This window comes from Ylistrum balloti, unplaced genomic scaffold, assembly GCF_031769215.1.
Source record: "Ylistrum balloti isolate Yb309-2 unplaced genomic scaffold, AGI_CSIRO_Ybal_v1 Utg370106, whole genome shotgun sequence".
Lineage (NCBI taxonomy): Eukaryota > Metazoa > Mollusca > Bivalvia > Pectinida > Pectinidae > Ylistrum > Ylistrum balloti.
The window spans coordinates 107,565-117,219 of NW_026782130.1; the positions used below are offsets into that span (position 1 = coordinate 107,565).

General features: G+C 35.7%; 1 protein-coding gene across 1 annotated transcript in view; it reads right to left on the reverse strand.

The window, feature by feature from the left end:
* Positions 1 to 6,275, reverse strand: part of LOC132550156 (delta-like protein 1) — a 62,952-nt gene extending 56,677 nt beyond the window's left edge. Inside the window, exon 1 of the mRNA XM_060214170.1 lies at positions 6,247 to 6,275. The gene's annotated coding sequence lies outside the window, so the exon portion shown is untranslated. The remainder of the gene's footprint in view (positions 1 to 6,246) is intronic.
* Between the last annotated feature and the right edge of the window lie 3,380 nt (positions 6,276 to 9,655).

The window sequence follows — 9,655 nt, forward strand, 5'->3', positions numbered from 1 at the left end:
TGCATGTTTTTGCACGTGCTTCAACTGCATTAAACAAATATGAATTGGGGTCAGACAGCATGGAAATCCTATTTAACTTTCACTTGGATATACATGCTTTTCCAACAATGGACACTTCACATCTTAACCACTTTTATGTAAATTTAAGGGATGTAAACATACATCGCCCATTTAAAAACCGGTTTAAGTAATTAATGGACCTTTATACGCTTGCGCAAGCTTCAAAACGACATGTGCCTCTACAAACAAACACAAATGTACAATAACATATGCACAACATGAATTACAAAAGTATCATTTCTGTAGAACTTTTAAAAAACTGATACGTGGATAATTTCCCATTCAACACGATATTCGTGATCGATAAAAAATACTTTTGGTGAAAAATGTGTAACTTTTGAATTACGATACTGGTGATTGATAAACAGAATTTTAAAAACAATTTAGACCTTTCCATCCAGCAACGGTATAAATGTATACTATAAGTACTTACCGTTACACACCTCAGAGTTTATTACGTATGTACATAAACCCATTTATCGACACCGTGATAACGTTTATGCTAATAAGACGGAAATCGAATACCCTAGTCATTGTATAGTTAAGGCATTCATTATATAGGATAAACGATATGCAGTATTTGTATGGTTACCTGTTATTTGTCGACAGGTGCTATTTCTATAACTGCACCTGTACCCATCACGCTTACTCAGACTATCAGTTATCGTACACCTGCCATTCACGAACAATTGAAAATTAAAATACAGTATGCATTTGTGTGTTTTTTTTCTTAATGTGCGCAGTGTAATTAGATACCTTCGGATGTAGATCAACATTCGACAACGGCTCTCCGAGATAGGGTTATACATGTATACAGGGGACGTGAAGACCCACTTTCCTTGCTCTGTATAAATCACTTCGACTTCGAAAATATTTTTTTTATGTTTACTCGTACCTCTTCAGACATATTTGCGAATACATTATTTCGCGCACGCTGATCTAGAAATGGCTTTAAATTCGTGAATGGTGAATGATGAACGATCAGATATATAAGCTCGTCAAGACTCCGATATCTGTAACCACCCAGGGTTATTTTCGTGCAAATAATTGCGAGGGATTTTACTTTGCGATTGACTCTCCCCTGCGTATTTAACGTGAAAATAAATCCACCACGAAATCTAAGAGATTTACAGTAATATAGAAAACCAGCCATAACAATCAGGGGGTGTTGGGGGCGTTGGGGGGAGGGGGGTTGGGTTTAGCAGGTTGTTTTTCTTCAAGTGAATAGACAGTACAGTTGAGTTTATCGTTGAACGCTGACAACTTGGTCTGTTGCTGTGTGTGTTGTATATAAGTTACTTTACTGGACACAAAACCAAGTGAAATATTTATAAACAAATCTGATAAACGTTGAAACCTGTTTGAAATGTGTTATCTACTTTAGGTTCACTGACAGTAATCTATAATTTTATACAAGGGTTACGAATTCGAATTCTGTTCATTTTTTTCACAATGTGATGTTTAGTGGACAATACATTCTATTTATAAATTATGTAAATTACGGTACATACATTCAAATAACTTTATAATGTGATTGATCAAAATATTACGTACATGTAACAAAACAAATCTATGCAATGTCTTTCAATTAGCGCCATATGTTTGTTATTTTTACGGGCGGTATCATTACTGATTTACTGACATACACTATTCAAGAGGGTGTTGGCCGATTGTTGTGAGTGTCGGTGCGGAGGTAAATATCCACGACCTTTGTTTATGAATACTGACAAGTTACAGTATGTTATCAAAATTCCTTAAATTCTGGATGATTAATTGTAGAGTTTGGGTTCGATACCGAAGTGTGAGAAAGGTCGACAAGAACTGAGGATGTGAGGACCAGTCAGTCGCGTACCACACACATACAAACGGATTACAATATACACCCATTGGTCTTTATCTATATAACTTGAAAACCACCTACAAAAGTAGTGATCTCAATATCCGATTTCGAAAAAATTTCTTTCGTCAGTCAAAAATATACATCTTTTGTTTCTTTCTTCACACATACAAGCACCCAATAGTCAACACCTAATAGGGTCATCTGTTTAAATGTCTGACGCCAGGTGTCGAACTGACCCATAGTGGCATTCAACAATTTTTCAATGTAAAGAAGTATACCTTACTAGAGTGGCCGGGTGGCGCAGTGTTGACGCAATCGTCTTTCACCTTGACGTCCGAGGTCCGATTCCCCTAATGGATGTGAAATACGCTATGAGGTCACTACTTCAGTTGCTTTCACAGTAAGACCATTCGCGCGCTTCCATCCAGGTCAACAAGAGTGATTCATACTCGTTAATATAATTTATTTCGTAATTATTGCAGTTGTAGGTGTTTTTGCGTTTTTGTTTTGTAGTTTTGTGAAATTTTATAGTTTTATCTAATGATATGCACGGTGATGATAGGAGTGGGGAACTGATTAGATAATTTGTTTGTAGTAATTATTTTGTCGAATTATGTATTTTGCTTCATGTGGTAAGAATCCACGTGCAGGAGTGGGTGTTAGGAGTGTATACGTGTATATTGTGATATTACACTGAAATAAGGATGTCGGTGATAAAGTGATAATGTGATTTAGTGATGATATTGGGACGAGCTTTTGCTGTCATGATGATTTCAGTATGATGTTTAACGATATCAAGGTAAAGATGACTAAAAGAAATAGTATCGAATTTAATAAACAAGAACTAAAGAAAACTGACATATCAAGTAAAGTTTTCCTGACTTCATTGATTTTTTTTGTAATAAATAGATTATACCATCAAAATCTCTCCCAAAGTGCATTGCGTTACGCCAACTGAGACTGTTAAGGAACGACAACTCTGATAGAGATTGATAACGTCAAGCAAACGTCAACCTGAAGAGTCATGTTAACAATGAACGACATTGAAAAAGATTTTTTACAAAACACGTACAGTAAGAGCGAAATAGTATTCCTCTTGTGAGTGATGTGTTGGATCTCTACTCTTAGGGAAAAGATTCTTAAGTTGCAAAATATTCGAAAAGCCTCCCGCGTGTCAAATTAAAAGCTTTATTTCTCCCTTTGAGATTCCTATAATTTCACCGCCCAATGGAGTTAAAAATTCCAAAAGCATGCATTAGAAAGTAACATTAAAAGCACGGTATGTTTCAGAGTTGACCGAACGATTTCTATATTCTGCAAGTTTCTGTGTTGTTTATCAGGGTATTTTTGATAAAGTGTTGATGATATATATGATGAAATGAATATCTAGAATATAATTGAAAAGCTGATGTTTAACACAGTTCAGACGATCTAGCGTGTTGTAAGATTCAACGACATAAAAATACACTAAAACTTGCAAACACGTCTTGTAAACCCAAGCCCATCCTTAAAAAACCCATGTCATTTAAGTACATGCTTGTATCTCCTATAACAAAGTAAACCTTTAAAAAGTTGTATCATTTGTAAATGATCCGTTGGATTTAAAGGATACCGTTTTTAATGTCCCGATTGGTTTTGATTTATTAAGTCTCTAGCTGTGATGTTTATCAATATTTCCATTATCAACAGGAAAAGCTTGTCTGTGAATTATTCTGACGTGTGGCACGGTATGAATCGTTTGAACAAAAATTATTCATTTTTGTCATGTTCAAAAAAACATCTTAGCTATATTGACTGGATTACGCAAACAGGGGAGATAACTTTTAAACCATATTGCCGGTCTCTCTGATACATGTATAAACAATGTCAAAGGTCAATTTCTTATGAGCTTTCAGCAACGGTGCGATCTGTTAGAAAATCCTTCTGAACACAGTAAGAGATAGATATACTGTGTCTTTTTAAATCTTTCCTGATATGGTTTAGGGTGTATTGCAATTTGTTTTTTGTCATTTGTTTAGAAATCGATAAAGACGAAATAAAAATGCCAACCGTTGGATGGTGTATTAGGGCGGGTATATAAGCGAACATCCACATTTCCAAGTACACATGGCCATACGTTATAGAAGGTGGATGTTGTTTTATGTGTCAATTGTGTGGGAGTATTAATGGTGAAATGCTCACTTCCCAAAAACTCCAGTGTAGATTATTTCTTTTTTTTTTACGATAGCGCAAACAAGTTCGATAAGTAGTTATCCAGCAACCTATTCCGATTTATTTACAGACTGTAAATAACAACTCTTATAATTGTATTTGACATCAATATATGTTTTTGGAGCAGCAGCAAGTACGGTTGTGAACAGGAATATTGCATCGGATGCAGTATACATGGCGCCACTTGAGTGCTATTGACAACGCCACAACAACAAAACGGTTTCAAGAGTAAATTAATATGTAAAAAAAAAAACAAAACAAAACAAACAAAACAGATCTTTTAAAAGAGCGTAGCATTTGCTTACTTTCATAAGAATTATTACTGCCCGGGCTGAAACAAGACATAAAGCACTCAAAACCCAAGTATTATTTTCTGTTACAGTTACCTCCCTTATACATGTAAGAACATGTCGGTGATGTGACCGATTTCCCTTTTTTATCATGTTTGGCCCCCATCGACTGTCAAGGTTATCGTTGTACTAACTGAGTGAAACGAAGGGCAGTAACTCTGAGACGTCAGAATGACTTTTATTTGATTACGTCGAGAAAATTCGTACCTGGAGATGTACTCACGAAAACTAAATAATTTCAGTAAGACATTACTCCAAGCTAACCGAATGCATGTACCGACAGACAGTTATGTGTACAGGATGTATAAAGACAATGGGGAAGGCGGTATGAAGTCATGGTATGATTGTAATGTACATTTATATTTGGTGCTTCCTGTCCTTCATATTTAAGTTGCTGCACGTGCAGCTAAATGTGATTCAAATCACTTAATTACTTCCCTCTTTATATAGATTATTATAATTACTGTTGTTTATATCTGCTCTGGAGAGCTGTTTTTTTTCAAAGATTTTGAAAAGAACATTTCCACTCCGTTCGTATTAAGAAAGCAATAAAGTGATTAAACTAACACATCGTGGAGACGAAATGGTCTTGTGTGCTCCGAGATCGGCAGTATACATCGACCGGTGATCGGTACAGACATCACCAGTCAGTAGATTAGGGCACTACTGATATTAAGTCGTACTACAAACCCACTGACGGTTTGACGGCCGCCAGGCTCCTAATTCTCATGTTCTGTACTTCGTTATTTCATAAATGCACCCTTTGACCGTATCTGTGATGATATAAAATTTCCTCTGAATGGTTTTAACTTAGAATTAGTTAAACAAGTACATGGAATACCTACACAAGAAAACTTCGAGAATTTGATGTGAAGAATTGTTAAATATATATATATATATATATAAAAAGATTGAAACAAGAAAATTAAAATATAAGTAGGGAACCAAAATGACGAAAGAAATAAAAATAAAAATAAAATGCAAGTGTTATTTCTGATATCACTTAACTCCACCAACGCAATAGAGCACTTTGTTGTCAAAACGCAATCGATTTATTTTCCATTTCGGCGTATAATATTGAAACATATACCCTCACAGGTGCAAAGTACTGATAAAAAGTCAATGCAGTCGTGAAGCTTGAGTGGTCAACTACAGAACTTTAATTACACATACATCTGTCAACTTTCTATATATAGATAGATTTTTCAGAAATGAATATGCATGTACAATTTAATTTAACACCTGTGTAAGATATACAATGTACATGTATTACCGTATCACTTACATGTACAAAATATTTTCTATCGGTTTGAACTCAAATTACACGTCCGTTTAACTAATTTTACTAAAGATTGTTATGAATTATTCAGTTAAGCATTGCAAAAAATATGTCACGGTCAAATCCCACACTGAAATTTGTTCTACAATATAAATCTGATCATTTTACGACTCGATATTCCGGTCTCAGTTCAACACTAATGGATCCGTCGGCTGAGGAAATTTCCAATACAACTGATAGGATTTGAGTATAGCAGTTTTTTTAATGATGAAACTACACTTAATGATCTAAGCACATTAAAGAATGCAGACTGTTTTTATCCAAAAATCATTTCTCGTCATGGTTATCAAGCAATATCAAACAAAAGTCTTCACTTAACCGTCTGTAGGTTAAACGTCTAACTTACTTTACAAGACTTCCCCTAGATATTACAGTCGTGTGATCATAAGCAAATCTTTTAGAATGATATATATATATCCACACATATGTATAATTTATCTACTTACCGCCACACGACGACTACATGAGGTGCTGATAATTTGCCTCCACGCCCAAAAGCAAGCAGAACGAATAAAATGTCTAAAATATCACCGGCATACTCATACAATTTCTTTTACCCATAAACCAGATGCGCGTGACCAGCACGCGAAGGTCACGCGAGGTTTTCCATAATTAAAACTGACAGAGGTATCATTTTTCGTCACTAATAGAGCGGTTACACTGTGTACAAACTTTCCAATCTCCATGAAAGGTATAATTTCACAGCTGTCGATTGTATGCTACAATTTGATTGGTCAATATATACCCCGGACGCAGTTTTCACGACGTGTACGGGTATATTTTAGATACCTTGGGTATTAAGCGTCGAAATGAAATGATTGACGATGTTAATAAAACAGTAAACTGACCTTGATCTGTGAACTTTTTAGCAGGTGATATCATGCAAACAGTTCCGAGAAAAAAAACAAACCGAATAAATTTCTGTCTCCTCACAAATGACATTAGAAAAAAAACCCCGACTATCATTCGTTGATAATGGATAAAACAAATCTCTAGCTAGGAATCTGTTTATTGTTTATTTTATCGGCCGTGACTATTAATATCCAGGAGTAAATGGCTGTCACGCCTCCGCCGACAGGAATGTGCACCTATGAAGAATATGCGTTATGTACAATGGATTATTTTTAGAGCAAAACACACCAATTGAATTCGCTTCAGATGTGATCTTAAAATGCTAGGAATGTTTCCCCGCAATTAAGAAAGATTCACTATTTGTTACGCATGCAACAATGATGCATAATTTTATTTATCTAGATAAGCAAACAAAAAATAGAGAAAAAGAATTGTTTTCTTGATCAATAAGATCTATTAGATATAGACCGACCCATTTCTAAAGAATGTTAATAACAACACATGGAATTAAGCTATCTCATAACGTGAGATTTATAATCTCCCTGAGACGACTTACTATCAAGAAAGAGTGAAATATGTTTACGTATTTAATTTTTTAAATCATCATGTCCCTGTGCACTGCAACATTCCACATTAACAATAGGCGCAGATCAGCGTTGATTACGTAAACACTGATTACACGGTGACGTACTGAACAGACGATTATCATCTATCTTCTTACCATAAACAATATATAATTGTGCTTATTTGTTATCAGATTTCCTAACTATTCACACATATACTGATCAGGGAAGTCCTTATGGTTTGACCGTTGAAGCATGGCTGTGAATTTGATGTCAGGTTCGATCTCGTGTGATAAACGGCAGTGCGTGAAGTATCAGTTTCAATTATCCCTCTTGACTAGATACCAAGATTCACGAACGATTACAGAGGATAATAAGTGCCCGCATATCAAGGTATTTTGTAACACAGAGTGATTCTGAAGAAAAAGACAACTGTTCTATCTTTAGATATTGTATCATGCAAATTTCTTTCTTTGATCAGGATACACCAGTAAAATTAAGATGTCATTCAAATATAACTAGAATTTATAACAGCATGTACAACAGCTGGAAAAGTGCAACGTATTATTAAGGATAGTTCTGTATACCTGTGTTGTATGACGGTAGTTCTGTATATCGGTGTTGTTTTATTGACGGTAGTTCTGTAAACTTGTGTTGTATTGACGATAGTTCTGTATACCTGTGTTGTATTGACGGTAGTTCTGTATATCGGTTTTGTCGTATTGACGGTAGTTCTGTATACCTGTGTTGTATTGACGGTAGTTCTGTGTATCTGTATTTTTGCATCGACGGTAGTTCTATATACCTGTGTTGTTGTATTGACGGTAGTTCTGTATACTTGTGTTGTATTGACGATAGTTCTGTATACCTGTGTTGTATTGACGGTAGTTCTGTATATCGGTTTTGTCGTATTGACGGTAGTTCTGTATACCTGTGTTGTATTGACGGTAGTTCTGTGTATCTGTGTTTTTGCATTGACGGTAGTTCTATATACCTGTGTTGTTGTATTGACGGTAGTTCTGGATACTTGTGTTGTATTGACGGTGTTTCTGTATATCGGAGTTGTTGTATTGATTGTAGTTCTGTATATCTGTGTTGTTGTATTGACGGTAGTTCTGTATACCTGTGTTGTTGTATTGCAGGTAGTTCTGTATACCTGTGTTGTTGTATTGACGGTAGTTCTGTATATCTGTGTTTTTGTATGACAGTAGTTCTGTATACCTGTGCAGTATTTACGGTAGTTCTGTATATCTGTGTTGTTGTATTGACGGTAGTTCTGTATATCTGTGTTGTTGTATTGACGGTAGTTCTGTATAACTGTGTTGTTGCATTGACGGTAGGTCTGTATATCTGTGTTGTATGACGGTAGTTCTGTATACATGTGTTGTATTTACGATAGTTCTGTGTATCTGTATTGTTGTATTGACGGTAGTTCTGTATATCGTGTTGTCGTATTGACGGTAGTTCTGTATACCTGTGTTGTATTGACGATAGTTCTGTGTATCTGTATTGTTGCATACACGGTAGTTCTGTATATCGGTGTTGTCGTATTGACGGTTGTTCTGTATACCAGTGTTGTATTGACGGTAGTTTCGTGTATCTGTGTTGTTGTAATGACGGTAGTTCTGTATACCTGTGTTGTTGTATTTACGGTATTTCTGTATACTTATGTTGTTCTATTAACGATAGTTCTTTATACCAGAGTTCTATTGACGGTAGTTCTGTATACCTGTGATGTTGTATTGACGGTAGTTCTGTACACCTGTGTTGTTTTATTGACGGCAGTTCTGTATATATGTGTTGTTGTATGACGGTAGTTCTATATACCTGTGTTGTATTGACGGTAGTTCCTCATACCTGTGTTGTTGTATTGACGGTAGTTCTGTATACCTGTGTTGTTGTATTGACGATAGTTCTGTGTATCTGTTTTGTGGTATTGACGGTAGTTCTGTATACCTGTGTTGTTGTATTGCCGGTAGTTCCATATACCTGTGTTGTTGTATTGCCGGTAGTTCTGTACACCTGTGTTGTCGTATTGCCGGTAGTTCTCTATATCGGTGTTGTCGTATTGACGGTAGTTCTGTATACCACTGCTGTATTGACGGTAGTTCTGTGTATGTGTGTTGTTGTACTGACGGTAGTTCTGTATACCTGTATTGTTGTATTGACGGTAGTTCTGTATATCTGTGTTATTGTATTGATGGTAGTTCTGTATATATGTGTTGTATTGACGGTAGTTCTGTATACCTGTATTGTTGTATTGACGGTAGTTCTGTATATCTGTGTTATTGTATTGACGGTAGTTCTGTATATCTGTGTTGTATTGACGGTAGTTCTGCATATCTGTGTTGTATTGACGGTTGTTCTGTATATCTGTGTTGTATTGACGGTAGTTCTGTATAACTGTGTCGTTGCATTGACGGTAGGTCTGTATATCTGT